Consider the following 14,125-nt stretch of genomic DNA (forward strand, 5'->3'; position numbering starts at 1 on the left):
TGAGCTAAGAATAGTTCTCACGTGTTTTAAGTGGTTGGAAGAAAAACAAGAGGAGAATATTTCATGGGACATGAACATTATATAAAATTCAAATCTCAGTGTCCATGAATAAACTTTCATTGGTGCAGAGCCATGCACATTCAGCTGCCATAACAAATGCCACATGTGGTGGTGGGGGGGCTGTCAACAGCAGACATTTCTTCCTCCAAGTTCTGGAGCCTGGAAGTCCCAGTTCCAGGTGTGGGCATATTCAGTGTTTGCTGAGGACTCTCCTCCGACCTTGAGGATGGCCGCCTTCTCCCTGTGTCCTCAGAGGCCAAGAACAAGCTTGCTGCGGTCTCTTCTTATAAAGGCACTAAACATGGGACCCCACCCTCAGGACCTCATCTAAACCCAGTGTCAGTTGTTCAGTTATGTCCAATTCTGTGACCCCATGGACTGTAGCCTGCCAGGCTCCTCTGTCCATGGAATACTGGAGTGGGTAGCCATGCCCTCCTCCAGGGGATCTTCCCAACCCAGGGATTGAACTCAGGTCTCCTGTGTTGCTGGTAGATTCTTTACTGACTGAGCCATCTACCAAAGATCTCAGCTCCAAAGAGCATCCCATTGGGAATTAGGGCTTTAACATCCCCAAGTGGGGCTAGTGGTAAAGAATTCACTGCCACTGCAGGAGACACAGGTACGATCACTGGGTTGGGAAGATCTCCTGGAGGAGGAAATGGCAACCACTCTAGTATTCTTGCCTGGATGAACTGATGGACAGAGGAGCCTGGCAGCTGCAGTTCATAGGGTCGGAAAAAGTCAGATATGACTGAGCGACTGAGCACTTCATTCCTTCATATGAATTTTGGGGGACACAGACATTCAGGCCAGAACACTAATTCATGTATCAGCTATGACTGCTCTCACATCACGTGGCAGAGCTGAGAAGCTGGGACAGAGGCTGCACAGACTGAAAGGCTAAAATGCTTACTTTCTGGTCCTCTGTAGAAAAGGTTTGAAGAGCCCTGTTTTAGGAGTTACCGAGGCCACACCTCCCTCCTTGAGCAAAGGGGCTTTGGGCAACCTTCACACACACCCTTTGGAGGCACAGACCCGCCCCCCCCCCGCCCCCAGCAGGACTTCACCCCCATCACTGTAAGCACACACCTGTTTCCTGGGTCCACGTCTCGGGCAGTACCTCTCTTCATGTGGTGCTTCAGTTGAGTGAGGTCACCGCAGAAAGCGCTCAGCCAGGCCCCCATGGGAGCTCTTGGTCCCTGTTCATCTCGTGCGGTTAGGTGAGCTTGGGTGGCTTGGTGGTTTTCAAGCCAACTCTGGGATTCTGTTGAGTTTTTAGCATATGAGATCGCAACCTCCTCTCCAGGGATTGGACGCTAATCCAGTTTAATAACTGATACCCAGAAGCAGAGTCATCTCAAAGGCGGTGTAATGTGTAGTGTTTTGCCCAGCTCTGTTCAAAACCTCTCTTGGGGAGAGGGGCAAATGCAGGAGGTGTATTTGTCGACGCTGGTGCCTGGAGGGGCCCCAGGTCATGGTTCGGGGGATTCATCACTGGTGCACACTAACTCTCCATCCTGTAGTCCCCACCGAGGGCATGCCAGGAGTGAGGGGTCTCTTGGAGGCGTCACAGAAATGCAAACCTTCACAGTTGAAAAGCTCCTTGTGGTTTTTCTTCTCTTCCTGGGAGATACCTTCCTGGTGACGTGTTATGCAAACTCCAAGTGCTCCACACAGGCCATGAGAAAACGCCTACTCAGAATGATGACTGGGCACTACAGTCTGTCTAAAGGGTCCTTTCCTTCCCAAGTAGTGGACGTGTTGCAAGGCTCAAGGTTTGAAAGGACTGTGTGTGACTCCTGGAGTCGGGGGTAGGGGGTGGGCCCCAAGGATATCATAGGAAAGAGGACCCCCAAGAGGGCCTGCTCTGCCTTGCCCTGTGGGGGCCCACCTGCTCCCCCCCCAGATGTTCGGGGAACACAGCAGGGAGGGTGGCTAGCAGGTTGGGCCCAGGGCTTTCCTGTGGCTGTTAATCTTCAGGGTCTGAGGTTAATCATGTGACTCAAACGTGTCTGCCTCAAAGATGTTCCTTGCATGAGAGAAAGTAAATTACTGCAGAATCTTTTTTGACTTAAACAACATTTTCAAAGCCCTAACCAACAGCAGCAAACTGAAACACCACCAAACAAACCCCCATTGTTGGGAGATGTCTTTTGATGGATTGGATACCTCTCTGGATGCTGGAGCATCTGATGAAAGACATCTGTGGTGGGGACCAAAGCCTGTGCAGCGAGGGGCCAGGGCGATATTTTGGGCTTTGTGAGTCTCTGCCCTGTGAAAGCAGCCAGAGACAGTTTGTGAAGGGGAGGGTGTGGCTGTATGTCAATAAAACTTTATTTATAGGGATTTCCCCGGCAGGCCATTGGTTAAGACTCTGAGCTTCCACTGCAGGGGACATGGATTCAACCCCTGGTTGGGGAAATAAGATCCCGTTTGCCAAGAGGCATGGCCAAGAAAGGAAAAAGCAAACAAAAAACTACTAAACCTTTACTTACAAAAACAGGGACTTTTCCTGGCGGTCCAGTAGTTAAGACCTCACCTTCCAATGGAGGGGATGTGGGTTTGATCCCTGGTTTGGGAGCTAAGATCCCACATGCCTCTGGGCCAAAATGCTCCCAAAAAACATAAATCAGAAGCAATATTGTATCAAATTCAGTAGACCTTGAAAATGGCCCACATCAGAAAAAATTAAAAACAAAACAAAACAAAAAACAGGTGGTGGGCTGGATCTGGCCCTCCAGTCATAGTTCGCAGAACTTTTATCTCTAAGGACTGAGGCTGAAGCTGAAGCTCCAATACTGTGGCCACCTGATCCCTACAGCTGACTCATTAGAAAAGACCCTGTTGCTGGGAAAGATTGAGGACAGGAGGAGAAGGGGATGACAGACAATGAGATAGTTGGATGGCATCACCAACTCAATGGACATGAGTTTGAGTCAACTCCAGGAGTTGGTGATGGACAGGGAGGCCTGGTGTGCTGCAGTCCATGGGGTCACAAAGAATCGGACATGACTGAGCGACTGAACAACTATTAAAAGAGGTGACATCCACCAAAAAAAGATGGAAGTGTGGATCCTTACAAGATCCATGGCACTGCAGCTCTGCTCTGTCCTTTTGTGGGGACATTCTGGTCAGGAAGGGGGCCCCCTCACTTATAGGTGACTTTCATGCTGCCTGCTGGCCAAGCCTGTGACCCCACTGCCTAGTGGGGTGCTGGAGAGGAGGGGAGAAGGCACAGAGGCACTGTGCCCCCTGAGTCCTCATTAACCTCTTTTACTTTGCTAGTAATTTTGATTTATCATTGGACAGCAGGCCTGATTAATCTGTTCCTAGTAATACACATAAAGCTGCCCTCCCAACCACTCGCCGGGGACAGCTGGCCACTGTTGCAGGCTGCTGCCTCTGATGCTGACTATTTTTGGTTCCTCTTCTTGCCTCATTTATTTTTGATTTGGGTTGCTCACACAGACTGTATGTTCTCATTCCCACTCCTGCACTGAGATGAAATAAGTGTAGAATTCTAAAATCCTGCTTGTGATGCCTCAACATGGCACCTGGAAGGTGCTGTCGGAGGTGGGGCTGCCTGCCCTCGAGCTCTGGCCTGCAGCCTTGTGTCTCTGTCCTCGACACAGTAACCCGTCCGGTCCTGGGGAAGGGCTGGGCCTTCAGCATCCTGCATTGACACTGGGCTTCGGATAGCTTGGGGTCCAGGACACCTGAGTGTCCTCTGAGGGGTGTGGATGGAGAAGGTACCAGACGTGCACCTGAGCAGCATCCTTGACTTCATCCCTGGGTGAAGATCAGTCCAAGCTGCTGGGGACCGAGTGCAGAGAATCGAGGAGCCAGGATAAAGGCTTCCATGTGCACTCACTCACTTAGCCTTCACCCCACACCCTGTGAGGCTTATTACCCATCACTGGTGATGGCTGGGAAACTGAGGCTCAGGGCGGTTAAGTCAGTCTGGCCATGGACCCCCAACAGCCCCAGGAGTCCCTCCTCTGAACCACAGCCTTGAGCTGCCCCCCAGCAGAGAGGAACAGCCAAACACCTCCTCCCTACAAGGGTGAGACAGCGTGCTTTCCAGGGTGAGAGTGGACAGGGTGCGGGGGGACAAAGGGCAGGGTCAGGTGGGAGGTCTCATTAGGAGACCAGTGATGATCCAGGTGGGAGTTGGTGAGGCCCAGGCTGCGGTGGCCAGGTGACTGGTGGAGTCGGGAGGTGGAGACCAAAGGGACAGCTCTTGGGTGGATGTGGGGCCTTAGAGGAAGGTGGGGGTGCAGGGTGACCCTCAGGTTTCTGCAGAAGAGCCGCCAGCTCCTGAGATGGGGGAATGTGGTGGGGTGCAGCGGCTTGGGGGTGTTCTGGAGACTGGTGGTGGCTGCGTCCAGTCCGAGTGCATGGAACACCCATGTGGGGGCAGGGTCCTCCTCCCCTCTCTTCTGCCACTGAGCCTTGGCAGGTGCCACCCCTCTGCCCAGGACACTCTTACTGTGTGTCCCCACTCAGATGTCACCTCTCCAGGGGCCCGTCCATCATGTCAGCATGTGCATTTCCTGAGGAGCTTGTACCCTAACCTGTGGAGACACCACCTGGCTGTCCCCCAACCAGATGGTGAGCCCAGAGGGCAGCCACTGGGTCAGTCTCATTCCTTGGGGAATCCTTTGTCCTGGGACATGGTGGTGCTGAACATGTGCAGGCAGGTCATGCCCACTCAGCATGATCATGTGATCCTTCTTCCTATAACCTCAGCACCTCCTCCAAGGGGTTTCACGGTGGGAGAGTGCAGCCCACACAGGCCCAGGTTGGGATTGCAGGTCATCACTGGACTTTACAGTCTCTATCAGGTCTGGAGTTCCTGTCTAGAGTGATCCTTGGTTCATGACGCACGTACAGAGGCAGGCATGCATGCATGGACATAGAGCACATGTATATGCATGTGTGAACATGTATATACACTCACACACCATCTCTACCATCTCCACCTTCATCATCTCCACCAATTCCATGACCTTCACCATCTTCACTTCCATCAGTTCCACCACCTCCATCTCCACTACCTCCACCACCTTCATGTCCATCACCTCTCACCACCTCCACGACCTTCACCTTCATCACCTCCACCACCTTCATGTCCATCACCTCTCACCACCTCCACAACCTTCACCTTCATCACCTCCACCACCTTCATGTCCATCACCTCTCACCACCTCCACAACCTTCACCTTCATCACCTCCACCACCTTCATGTCCATCACCTCCACCACTTTCATCTTCATCACTTCCACCTCCACCACCTCTAGCACCTCTACAACTTCCACCTCTATCACACCCTCCACCTTCACCCCAGGCTGCCTCCACTTCCTCCAAGCACTGCTACTTTGGAATCCCCGCTGCTGAACAACGCTCTGAGCTTAAGTTCTCACCTCCATGTCCATGAGCCCATAGCTGCACCTCATCCCACCCCTCTGACCCGAGGCCCAGGTTTAGGACCTTGGCTGCCTGTGGGCTCCATCCACATGGCTGCCTCTGGAACATTCCCTCTCTTGCCCATCTTCACTGCCAGCCTCGGGTTGTCCACCTGTCACCAGAGTCCCATTCCCTGATGCTCCTGTACCTATGGCAGCTCCAACCCTTGTTCCTGCCACTCCCCCTGGGGGAGCAACATCACCTGCTGGCAATGTCACCAGCCTTGGGGTCCAATGCCACGGCTGCTTCTCCAGCCTGCACGGGTCACCCCACACTATTACACGACAGTGGTTAACCAACAGTGGAGAGGAATTGACACTTTTCATCTCTAACGCCTCTGTCATTCACAGCTTCTAAATGACCCTCTTTGATGCTCCAAGAAGCAAAGAGCTGAGGCAGATCTACTCGGCTCCAAAGCCAACAGTCTGAAGGCCACCTCCTGCCATTTTTTCCAGACTCTCAAATGATTCCTGGAGAATAATGCTCCCTACAGTTTTCTGGTCTAAATCTTTGACATTTGAATACCAGCCCAGCCCCTGGGCACCCTCATCCCCAATAAAATCTCCCTCTCTTGCCTAAATCCAACTGGGGAATACAATGTACTACCTGCCACCACCCCTCACCTCAGGCTTTCCCACCCCTTTTATTCACCTGAGCAGGGATGAGGAAGGACTCGTTAACTTGCCCTTGGAACATGAATAACCTTGGACCAGGTATTCCACCTGTGACCAGGGGAATGGGGATGATTGGAGGGGGAGGGGCAGGCAGCAGTCCCCTAGTTCCCAGAAAACAATCCCTATGAGATCCTCAAGACAGGGGTTTTTCAAAGTCTGTGTGTTCTGGTCACACTTCATATAGTTCTTGAATCTAAAATTTATCTACTTATTTTTCTAGTGATCTCTAAATTATGACAAGTAATGTTGGCTTTCCCTTGATTGTAGGAACAGCGAGTTTCATTTCAAAATAAGCTTATTTAAGAAGAAAGTTTAACCAGCTAAAGGAGAAATGCAAACTCAGAAACAGATCTGGCTGTGTGCACATATGACTCATAGCAGCAGGTGAAAGGCTGGTGGCTGGAGTGTGGAAATACTTGCCAAAGACAGAGACAGACAGACAGAGATAGAGAGACAGGGGACCAGAGTGCAGGAGAGACAGTGCTTTCCGAACCTGTGGCCTCAGAATCTCATCTCCGGAAATCCCAGGAGGAGGTGCATGGACTGCACAGGGCAAAGTGAATTCTGGGCCAGCATGCAGTTCTTTCTCTTTTTTTAAGAACTAATTTAAAATCCCCCTTTGTGAAAGTGTATCAGAGTTCCTCCCATTATAGGAAGTTTATTCAGACAGTCTAGGGAGAGACCAGAACCGCAGCAGGACGGAGCGCTCCAGGCCAGCCCTGGGGAGGTGCTATAATGAAGGTCTCGGTGGGGGATGTGCCTCTGAAGCTGTGTGTGTGTGTACAGACACAAGTACATGTGTGCATACACACACAGACACACACCGGGCCCACTCTATCTATCAGCCAGCAGCCCAAGGTCTGCTGTCCGTTCACATACCCCATGAAATGCCAGGGAAGCCCTTTCCTCCCATTGCCTGCATGCTCCTCCCTGGCCAGTCCAGGAAGGTGGCACCGAGCTCCACATGTGGAAGGACCTGCAACCTCATGGTCAATGTCCCAGGCCAGCCCCAGCAGCCTCCTGCTGCTCTGAAAAGCAGATGCTCCACAGGGCCGGTGAAGACAAAGCACTCAGGTCTCCACCAGGTAGGCGGTGATGGCCACAAGGTCCTGGGAGCCACCTGGGTGACCCAGACATCCAGCCAGAGAACACTGCAAACACAGCCTCAGAGAGTGTGCCCCATACCTCTGGGGGGAGGCAGAAGGGCTGGGCCCGTTCCCACCTCCCCTGGGATGAAGTGCACCCAGGGGTGTGTTTGTTCTCCTCTCTCCTGCCTCAGTGGATGTTCCCAGAGCGATGGAGGAGAGGCTGCTCCCTCTGGGAAGCCAGGCCACGATCAAGTCAACAGGCATCTCCCCACCAGGCAGCCCAACATGAAGCAGCCCCTTGGAGGAGGCTTGGGGTCGGGGGGTCCCACACATTGTGAAATCTGAGTGGGGGTGTGCTGGGGGGCAGAGCTGTGTCCCCAACATTCCCCCACCCTTGCTCTCTTTTCATGATGAGAGCATCTCTCCCCCATTCTGGTGTCAGAAGGTTGTGCTTCAGGGGGCGAGGGTCTTAAACATAAAGAACAGTGGGACAAGAGAGCTCTGTCCCCTGTGCTGGCCACCATGAGGGGCATAGGGCTTCCTGCTGCAGAACAGGGACTCAGCTGACTGCCTGGAGGGCCTTTCCTTGTGAAACCCAAGTCCTGCCCTTCATCCCAAAGAGAAAACGAACTGCGGGTCTAAATGGCCTACCTCCCGGGTTCCCTCCCCACTGGTGCTGGTGAGAGGATCTGGGTGAAGCAGGACTGCCCCTGCCCCTGCCACTCACCAGCTCTCTGGGGGATGGCTGTGCAATCTCAGAGCACTCCAGGCAGCACCCAAGGGCAGAACTGAGCCCAGAGCACCCTGTGGCCAGCACGGTGCACATCTCCAGTTGGTTGGCTGAGGCTGCAGTGCTGCGAGTACCCGGCTGGGGAGTCAGAGACAGAAGCTCTGCATCCACCTCTGAGAGGGATAATTAATGAGCCCAAGGGCTGCGGCGGTGGCGGGGGGGGGGGGGGGGCAGGAGGTCCAGGCACACGCATCCCCTCCCCCCAAAGTGGTCAGACTGACAGTGAACCTGGTTTTCCCCACTCTTCAAGAGGCATCTTGAATAGAAGGGACAGAGAAACGTCTCATCTCCTATCACAGTGGACTGGGGTCTTTCCAGCTGAGTCAAAGTGGGAGGAAAACACAGAGTTGGGGATAGAGAGGAAGGACCCCCCCTCCCCCACCTCCTGCTGCCAGTGATCAGGGCTGCGATTCCTGCAGTGATTCAAAGCCTGACTCAGCAGACAGACCGGAGAGAGCAGAGGCGGTCCCAGCTCTCGGCAGGGGGCAGGGGGATGGATGAAGCAGCTCCAAGCTGCTTCCCTGGTCTGAGGAGAGGGGTGGGTTTTTTAACTGCTTACCCCCAGGATGGCAGCAGAATGGAGAGGCTGGCATGCTGGTGTCCCCCAGACAGGCAGTCTCAAAGCTGGTCTCTCCAGTCTAAGTGGATGCATTGGCGCCCTCTTGTGCCACCAAGCAGTCCCTGGACACACAGTCCCCAGTCCCCTCCCCCAGGCATGCTGGAGTCTCTTTCTCTCTAGGGCTCTGGATAACTTGGGGCCCGGGAGGCCTTGGGGAGTGGTGGGTGTTCTCACCTCACCCATGGTGGTAACACTGAGGGGCTGGTGGTGGGCTGTGGGGATGGGGGCCGCCTACTTCTGGCCAGTGCTGCTCAGGGACCTCTGGCCACTGCGTCCAGCTAGCCCCTCCCCTGTACTTGGCACAGTGCCTGGCACAGCATGAGGCTGACTATCTGTGGCTGATCCCCGGAACTTCGCATGATCACACACACGGCGGTGCTGGACCCCTGGAATTCAGGTGGATTTTAACAGTGACCCTTAGGAGACACTCGGGGACAGACCTTGGTGCCTTTTGTAGAGGGAATAGAGAGGCTGAGAAAAAGGCTGCTCGCCAGTGTCTAATGGATCTGGGACCTCTAAACGCTGTAGCATAAACTTGCCCCTCCCTGGGGAGGCACAGGCTCACATCCTGAGAAGGGGGCCTCTCGGAGCGCCTCCCATCTGCCCTTGATGGAACACGCTGTCCTGTCTCACCTGCTCACCCTGTCACCCACAGGTGAGCACTGTGAGGCCTCCCCAGGCTGCTTGCCCACTGCTCTGAGGCCAGGAGGGGACTCCGCCCTCTAAGTACACTGGCAGCGGTAGGCAGGGTGACTCCATACTGGATCCCATTCCTCACTGTGGGCCCCAGCTCTGGATGCAACTGCTGGCTCTTCAGCAGGGTGATCCAACTCAACCCAGCTCAACCCCAGGTCCACCTGCCACCCTTCCACTCTTGCCCTGTAGACAGTAACACCTGATGTGCTGTCCCTCTCAATGACGAAGAATCAGAAGACCAGAAAGAAAGCCACAGAGGGGGTTTGTTCTGGGGGCGGTGGTGGGAATTAGTGGCAGAAACCTGCTGTGGTGGCTCAAACCGTGTCCCTGCCCATCAAAGAAATGAAGTGAAGTGAAAGTTGCTCAGTTGTGTCCGACTCTTTGTGACCCCATGGACTATACAGTCCATGGAATTCTCCAGGCCAGAATACTGGAGTGGTTAGCCTTTCCCTTCTCCAGGGGATCTTCCCAACCCAGGGATCGAACCCAGGCCTCCTGCATTGCAGGTGGATTCTTTATCAGCTGAGCCACCAGGGAAGCCCAAGAATACTGGAGTGGGTAGACTATCCCTTCTCCAGCAGATCTTCCCGACCTGCCCATCAAAAGACATGTCAAGTCCTGATCCCTGGTATGGGTGAATATGCCCTTCTGCAGCAAAAAGGTCACTGCACATATAATTAAGGCATGTTATCTTGGACTGGGGCTTCCCAAGTGGCTCAGTGGTAAAGAATCTGCCAGGAGACTTGGATTTCAATCTCTGAGTCAGGAAGATCCCTGGAGGAAGAAATGGCAACCCACTTCAGCAGTCTTGCCTGGGAAATCCCATGGACAGAAGAGGCTGGTGGGCTACAGTCCTTGGGGTCACAAAGAGTCGAACATGACTGAGCTACTGAGCATGTGCAGGCACATCCTGGATTGACCTGTGTGTTATCACTCAGTTGTGTCTCACTCTTTGTGACCCCATGGACTGTAGTCTGTCAGGCTCCCCTGCCCATGGGATTTCCCAGGCAAGATTACTGGATTAGGTTGCCATGCCTTCCTCCAGGGGACCTTCCTGACCGAGGGATCGAACCCACGTCTCCTGCATCTCCTGCATTGCAGACAGATTCTTACCATTAACACCACTTGGGGTGGACCCTAAATCCACTGACAGGTTTCCTTACAAGAGGAGAAGACACAGATGCAGAAAAGGAGGCATGGGACGGAGGCAGGCTTTGGGGTGATGCATCTACCAAAGCAAGGAGGGCCAAGGATGGCCAGTGACACCAGATGTCGAGAAAGGTCTGGAGCAGACTCAGAGCCTCCACAGGGAACCAGCCCCGCAGACACCTTGATTTTAGACTTCCAGCCTTCAGAGCGGCCAGCGAATAAACATGGCCATTTTGAACTCCTCCACTTGTGGTCATTTTCTCCAGCAGCCCTGGGAAGCAGACTCACCAGCCACCCTTGGCAACTCCCAACCTTAGCAGGTTGTAGGCAGAGGGTGCTCTCTCTGGGGATTGTGACCCTCTTCTGGGGGCCTGTGTCTCCAGCCCTGGTTCAGTTCCACACCCTGAGGGGAGGGGCTGTCTGCAGGCAAATTTCTGCAGCTCTCCCTGCGTTAGTGAATAGGCTCCTGGGGCTCTCCCCGCTCTCAGGGGACTGTAAGAATAAATAACAAATGATTTCAAAGAGGATTACGCTGCTGGGACCACATGACAGAAGCATGAAAGATTAATATCTTGCCCATGCAGCACTACACTAGCAATTTGAAAGCCAGCTTTACTCCACCTCATCCATTAAAGGCTCTGTTGAATTAAAAGGGATGCAAAAGGAAGCCATCAGGCACTGTGCCTTTGCAATCTGGTAATGAACAGGAAAAAAAAATGCATTTTTAAATAAAAATACTCATTGCAGGTGAAGCTGTGAGGAAGCTACTCCAGTGAGGCGTTGCTGCTTTGGGGGTGTGCAGCACAATTTTCTTGGAAAGTAATCAGGTAATAGAGGCCCAGAGCTTGGGATCCAGAAATCCTACTTATATAAACATAACCTAAACATTCAAGGTCCGTCTAGTCAAAGCTATGGTTTTTCCATAGTCGTGTATGGATGTGAGAGTTGGACCATAAAGGCTGAGCCTCAAAAAATTGATGCCTTCGAATAGTCGTGCTGGAGAAGACTCCTGACAGTCTCTTGGGCAGCAAGGACATCAAACCAGTCAATCCTAAAGAAACTCAACCCTGAATATTCATTGGAAGGACTGATGCTGAAGCTGAAGCTTCAATACTTCGACCACCTGATGAGAGGAGACAACTCACTGGAAAAGACCCTGATGCTGGGAAAGATCAAGGGCAGGAGGAAAAGTGGGCAATAGAGGATGAGATGCTTTGATGGCATCACTGACCCAGTGGACATTGATTTGAGCAAACTCCAGGAGATGGTGAAGGACAGAGAAGCCTGGAGTGCTGCAGTCCATGGGGTTGCAGAGTCGGACATGACTGACAACTGGCATGAACAACAACAACCATTCAAGAGGAAATAAACTTAGATGCACACCAGTGCTCATAATGGCACTATTGGGAAGGGTGAAAAATCACTAACCCACTAAGGAGATCATGTTTAAGTGAATTATGGAAAAATGATGGGATGTGAGTCAGTTTCTTACAGTGATGACTCCCTGTTGGAAAGGTGCTCAGGCAGTGATGTGAGTCAGGGAAGTAGAGAGCCCCACGATTCTGCAGGTGGGAGGGGAAAGCATCCAGGACATGGGAGGGGGTCCCACCTCCCAGCTGATCACTGCTGACTCAGTGACCCCCTTCTGGTGGGGTGTTTGTGTGTATGGGGCAGGGGAAGACAGACTCTAGGGGTAGCACGGGGAGTCCCACATGGGGCTCTGCCAGCACCGAGCTGGCAGCTGGGCTGGGCCTTCTTGTGCTTTCCCCTTACCAGGCATCCTAGCCACTATGGCCCAGGGGCGAGGCCAGGAGGGAGGTTATCTGAGGCCCAGAGTCCTCTGGTGGCTGTGAGACCTGAGATTAAGCATGAAACTCGCTCTCACTCATGAAGCACCAACTTCTGGAGTGGCTGGAGGATTAAGAGTAAATGCTTGTGGGTTTAAGCAAGAGCCTGACAAAGCAAATCCCGGACCAAGGGCAGCTGCTGATACAAATAATGACAGGAAAGTCATCGCCCTAGCTCTCCTCTCCCCCAACATCATGGTCATCATCACTGCTGTCATCACCAACATGATCGGCATCCTCATCACCACCACCGTCTTCACTACCTTCACCACCGATCCCATCGTGACCGTCCCCACCAGCACCATCACCATGGTCATCATCACTGCTGTCATCAGCAACATGATCGGCATCCTCGTCACCACCATCTCCACCATCATCCCCACCAGCAGCATCATCCCCACCACCATCAGCATTCTTTTCCAGCATCATATGAAGTGCCTGCCTCCTTTCTGCAGCAGGGCAAAGGCTTTCGGTCATCTAGCCTCCCTCCTGGAGACCACCAGCTTCCCTGGAAACCTGTCCGTGGGACATAGCCTTCTCTGTCTGCCACCTAGGACCACTCAATCTGGATGCCCTGGGATGGTTTCTGCAGTTTGAAGGAATTATCTCCACATGATTAAGTGGCTCTGCTATAAACACATGAATGTGGCTGCTGGCCACTGAGCATGTGGTCTGTTTGCGGAGGCGGCCGGGCTACAGGACATGGCTCATCTGTCCAGATGCCAGGTGGCTGGGAGCCTGTGGCCATTAGCCTGTGATGCCCATCCCTGGACCACAGCTGCCTCAGCACACAGACTCTGACACCTGGCTTTGTCTCACCCTCAGCTGCAGGGGTGTATCCCTGCTGACTGCCACCTCTGGCTGGCTGCCAGGTCCCAGAGGCCACGGCTGCTTTGCCTTCCCAGGGGCACTGCCTGTTGTTCAAGGTGCGGCAGGCTTGTGCCCCGGGATATGATACTTTGCAGACGATCCACCAATGGAGCGGTCTGCCTGAGGGAGATGGAATAAGGGAACCCACAGTGGGAACGGCCTGTGCCTGCTTCCAGGTAGCCCAGGCCTGGTCCTATGGCTTCAGCTCAAGGACTCAAAGCTCACCAGGTGGCCAGTGCATTGCAAGTCAGCTCCTCCAAGCAGGGACTCCGGAGGCTCCTGGGGCGGATGAGTGGACAGAAGGGGAGGTGGGAGGGCACTAGGACTTCATTCCTGGAGTGAAGTCTCACAAGAAACAGAGGGGTGGAGGGTGCTCAGGACTGTGGCATCACCTCTCCGCAGCTCCAAGCCCTGGCGACGTCAACACAGTGAGGCAATGGGTTGTGAGGGTGGGCCTTGGACACTTGCGATGCAGTGGCTCGAAGGACCAAGGTCTTGTGGAAGTCGAGGAAATCAGCCTGGGTCAGGCGAGATTTCCCTGGGCTTACAGGGAGGGTGACGGCCCTGGAGGTCCTACCCCACCAGCAATATTCACCCATGTGCTGATGCTAAGTCACTCAGTTGTGTCTGACTCTGCGACCCCATGGACTGTAGCCCACTAGGCTCACCTGTCCATGGGATTCTCCAGGCAAGAACAGTGGAGTGGGTGGTTATTTCCTCCTTCAGGGGATCTTCCTGACCCAGGGATCGAATCTGAGTCTCTTATGTCTCCTTATTGGCAGGTGGGCTCTTCACCACGAGTGCCACCTGGGAAGCCCATATTCACCCACATGAACAGAGCAGTGAGTGTCTCCCTGGAGGACCAG

At 53.6% G+C, this 14,125-nt stretch overlaps 1 protein-coding gene across 8 annotated transcripts in view; it reads right to left on the reverse strand.

The window, feature by feature from the left end:
• KCNAB2 (potassium voltage-gated channel subfamily A regulatory beta subunit 2) overlaps window positions 1-14,125 on the reverse strand; it is a 96,658-nt gene that overhangs the window by 71,431 nt on the left and 11,102 nt on the right. Inside the window, exon 1 of one of the 8 annotated variants that reach the window (XM_069544843.1) lies at window positions 1,150-2,089. The exons of 6 other annotated variants lie outside the window; for them this stretch is intronic. The gene's annotated coding sequence lies outside the window, so the exon portion shown is untranslated. Of the gene's footprint in view, window positions 1-1,149; window positions 2,090-14,125 lie in introns of those variants that run through there. One more of the 8 variants, XM_069544839.1, reaches the window with a different exon arrangement.

The sequence above is a fragment of the Ovis canadensis genome, chromosome 12, assembly GCF_042477335.2.
Source record: "Ovis canadensis isolate MfBH-ARS-UI-01 breed Bighorn chromosome 12, ARS-UI_OviCan_v2, whole genome shotgun sequence".
Lineage (NCBI taxonomy): Eukaryota > Metazoa > Chordata > Mammalia > Artiodactyla > Bovidae > Ovis > Ovis canadensis.